Source organism: Chrysochloris asiatica, unplaced genomic scaffold (assembly GCF_000296735.1).
Source record: "Chrysochloris asiatica unplaced genomic scaffold, ChrAsi1.0 scaffold00142, whole genome shotgun sequence".
Classification (NCBI taxonomy): Eukaryota; Metazoa; Chordata; class Mammalia; order Afrosoricida; family Chrysochloridae; genus Chrysochloris; species Chrysochloris asiatica.
This window is the reverse complement of record NW_006408660.1, coordinates 2,386,690-2,390,961: the sequence shown is the minus strand read 5'-3', so window position 1 is coordinate 2,390,961 and position 4,272 is coordinate 2,386,690. Positions and strand designations below refer to the sequence as shown.

The 4,272-nt window shown below is 46.6% G+C and overlaps 1 pseudogene; it reads right to left on the bottom strand.

The window, feature by feature from the left end:
• Window positions 1–297: 297 nt before the first annotated feature.
• Window positions 298–1,256, bottom strand: LOC102831397 (annotated as a pseudogene).
• Window positions 1,257–4,272: the final 3,016 nt, after the last annotated feature.

Below are 4,272 nucleotides of genomic sequence, written 5' to 3'. Positions count from 1 at the left end.
GCGGGGAAAAAAAAACAACTACATTAAAACCTTTGTTGGAATGCTTTACACTTTCCACAGAAGAGAAACTAAAATAACCTGTTATACAATTAGTCTCAAATACAGTCCTCGAGTTGTTTTGTTTTGTTTTGTTTTTTTGCCCATACACATGAGTATTGTCTAAAACATGTCTTCTTTGTAGCAGCTAGACCCTGCCACCACTGTGCTTGGCTGAGTTCACAAATCTGTTGTAACCTGTAGCTTCCCTGTCACTTCTCTGGCTCTCCTCTCTTGCTAAGCCTTGTTTCCTGGCTATCATCAAAACCTTCTTCCTCTCCCATAGCTACTGCTGCTGCTTGAACCGCCATAGCCACCTTGGTTTCGTGGTTTGGCAAAATATTGGCCTCCACCACCATAAGGGCTAGAGCTTCTGCCTCCATAATTTCCTCCCTTCATGGGTCCAAAATTTGAAGACTGATTATTGTAATTGTCAAAATCATTATAGCTTTCACCACCTCCAAAATTGCTTCCATCATTACCAAATCCATTATAACCATCCCCACTGCCTCCATATCCACCACCACCTTGGCTGCCACCAAACCTACCTCATCCACTGAAGTTTCCTCCATGACCAAAGTTGTCATTCCCACCAAAACCACCTCCATGGCCACTACCGAAGTTTCCAGAACCACTTTGACCTCTTTGACTGGAGGAGGCACTGGCCATCTCTTGCTTTGACAGGGCTTTCCTTACTTCACAATTGTGGCCACTCACAGTATGGTATTTCTGGATAACAATCCTATCTACAGAGTCATGGTCATCAAAGGTTACAAAAGCAAAGCGCCTCTTCTTGCCACTGCCTTGGTCTGTCAGGATTTCAATCACTTCAATCTTTCCATACTGCTCAAAATAATCTCTTAGGTGATGCTCTTCGGTGTCTTCTTTAATGCCAGCAATATCTTTTTCACAGTTAAGTGGGCACCTGGTCTTTGAGAGTCTTCTCTTGAAATGGCCCTCTTTGGTTCCACCACTCTTCCATCCACCTTGTGTGGCCTTGCATTCATGGCTCTATCCACCTCCTCCACAGTAGAATAAGTGACAAACCCAAAGCCTCTGGAGCGCTTGGTGTTTGGATCTCTCATCACCACACAGTCCGTGAGCGTCCCCCATTGCTCAAAGTGGCTCCTCAGGCTCTCATCTGTTGTTTCAAAGCTCAAACCTCCGATGAAGAGTTTCCGCAGCTGTTCAGGCTCTTTAGGAGACTCTGACTTAGACATGACGGCGGTAGGGGGGAGAAAAAAAAAAAAAGACGATGCTACCTCCGTGCTGTCCATGAGCAGAAAGCAATCACATGTCTTTTATGACTTAGCCTTCCTTAGGAGTCACAAATGGTCACTTCTGTAATATTAATTATTCAGCATGGGAGGAGACTGCATGAGAGGTTACTATCAGCTCTCTTCAGTTTGGGACAGGATACCTATCTTGTGATGGATTAGAAGATAAGACACACAAAGTGCTTAGCCTAGGTACTAGGAGAAATTCACAGCGACTCGAATAGTGTTGGTTCCAACTCCTAGCAACTCTATACACAACAGAGCAAAAGAGCGCTCGGTCCTGCACCATGCTCACAATTGTTGTGATGCTGCTGAGTCCATTGCTGCTGCTACTGTGCCAACCCATCTGACTGGGGGTCTTCCTCTTTTTCACTAACCCTCCACTTTATCAAGTATGACTCCCTTCTCCAGGGATTGGTCCTTCCTGACAACATGCCCAAAGCATTAACAATAATGGAATAGCCAAGAAGAGGACTGGTCATAGCAGAATCCAACCTCATCTCCCCTGTGCCATTCTTTAGAGCAGGGGTGGGGAACATGCAGTCCGCAAAATCACTGGGTCTGGCCCTGCCAATGCAGCCTTAGGTGGGACTAGAAATTCAATAAATTTAGGAGCTTTTTGCATTGTTGTTGTTAAGTGCCGTCGAGTCAGTTCCAACCCATAACGAACCCTTATAGGGTTTCCAAGGAGCAACTGGTGAGCTTGAACCGCTGACCATGCGGCTCAAATGACTTTGCAGTCCAGCGCATTAGCCCACAGCGCCACACTAGGAGGACTGGTCATAGCAGAACCTGAGCTCATCTCCCCAGTGCCACTCTTTAGAGCAAAGGTGGGGAACGTTCAGCCCGCAAAATCATTTGGTCTGGCCCTGCCAGAACAACCTTAGGCGGGGCTAGAAATTCAGTAAATTTGGGAGCTTTTTTCATTAGCAACATAAATTTATATTAAGTGATGTTATAAATATCCAAAAAACCCTTGGCAGAAGAAATGTCCCCAACTCCTGCCCTAGAGGTCCACAGGCCAGTGGCTAGTTGCAAACTTGTGTTCTCCATCCTTCCTGCTGCCCCAGCCTGAGCTCAGGATGGGTGGGTCCACAGAGGGGGTACGGTGGGCAGAAGCACCTGCTTTCTTGAGGCTGGGGAGAGTCTAGACCAAAGGCAGTTCCCAGGCCTGTCTCATCCTTAACTTTACATTGATCAGTAATTAAACGCAGCCTCCAATTACTATAACGTTTGGCGAGGCACCAAATGCGTGTGAAACCTTGGAATAAACATCTGCTTTATAAATTGCTTTTTAGTGCAGTACAGCCGTGGGGTTCTTGGGAGCAGGGGTTGGGGAGAGAGAGAAGCAGAAAGCTGGAAATGGAGGAGAGATTAGGGAGGGAGAAAAAGAAAAACAAAAGGAGACGTGAGGAGGGAAAAGGGAGCAGTTGTCCTTTCAAGGCATCATGGGACATGGGAAGTGAGGAGCTCATTCATTCTGAGGAGAACCATCATCACCCTCAAAGGCGGAGGCCCAGGATTTAACCCAGGCCTGGGGAATCCTTGTTTCTTTGACAAACTGGTCAAGAGCTGCATACACATCTAACACAAACTTCATTTGTCTTGTAAAAATCCTGTAACCTTCAGCTTGCTTCCTTGCCCTTTATGTTTTGAGATTGATTTGCTCCACCACAGCCCCCATTGGGGTGAGATACTCTCCGGCTGCTGAGGAAGAGGGAAATGATGGTTTCGCACCACAGCTCTGGGTCCACAGGAAGCCCTGGCCCTGGACCACTGCACTTATTGTTCTGTGAGCTGAAAATGAGCCTGTGGGACCCACTCCAGTCCTGACTGGGATATGGCTCAGGGAACCCTTCAGGTTTGGAGGTCAAACAGAATTGAGTTAAGGCCTGACTCAGCTAACATGAGACTTTGGGGAAAGCACTTTTCATCATTGTGGCATTGTTTCTGCATCCGAAAAACGGGCATACAACCACTTTTTGGGGTTCGGGGAGGGTTAAGGGAGAGTATAAGTGGGGTGGGTATCAGAGTGGGTGGTACAGAAGCTCTGAAGGCAGGAGGCTGCTACTTGGGCACAGCATTTTGCCTCTCTGAACGTCAAGATTCTCATCTGAAAATAGGCAGCTAAAAAAGAGTATTTAGCTTACGGAGGTGTTGTGAGGATAAATAGATTCTAGTATAAAGTCAAAACAAAATCCACAGAGTGGATTCTACCTCATAGCGACCCTATCTGGAGTTCCCAAGACTATAAATCTCTATAGGAGCAGACAGCCTACAACAGACTTTGTGGTTAGCAGCCTAACTTTGGACCCACAGTGCCACCAGAGCTCCTTAGTACACAGTTGTTGTTGTTAAGTGTTGTCAAGTCAGTTCCAACTCATAGGGACCCTGTATAGGGTTTTCGAGGAGCAGCTGGCAGATTTGAAGTTTACACTTTGTGGTTTGCAGTCCAGTGCTGATCCTACAGTGCCACACCAGGACTTAATATATGCCAGTTATTGCTATTGTTAAGGGCCTTGGGTTGCTCAAATGATATGTGCTCAACTAACCTAAAATGGAAGGAGCTCTGGTAGCGTAGTGGTTACGAATTGGGCTGCTAACCTCAAGGTCAGCAGTTCAAAACTGCCAGCAGTTCCGCTGGAGAAACATGAGGCTTTTTGCACCTGTAAAGATTGACAGTCTCGAAAACCCTGTACAAGGTCGCTATGAGTCGGAACCAACTCCACGGAACATAACAACAACAACCTAAAATGGAAGGCGCTCTGGTAGCGTAGTGATTATGAATTGGGCTGCTAACCTCAAGGTCAGTAGTTTGAAACTACTAGCCATTTCGCAGGAGAAAGATGAGGCATTCTGCTCCCGTAAAGATTTACAGCCTCGGAAACCCTGTGTAGGGTCACTATGAGTCGGAACTGACTCCACGGTACTTAACAACAACCTAAAATGGAGTCCTGGT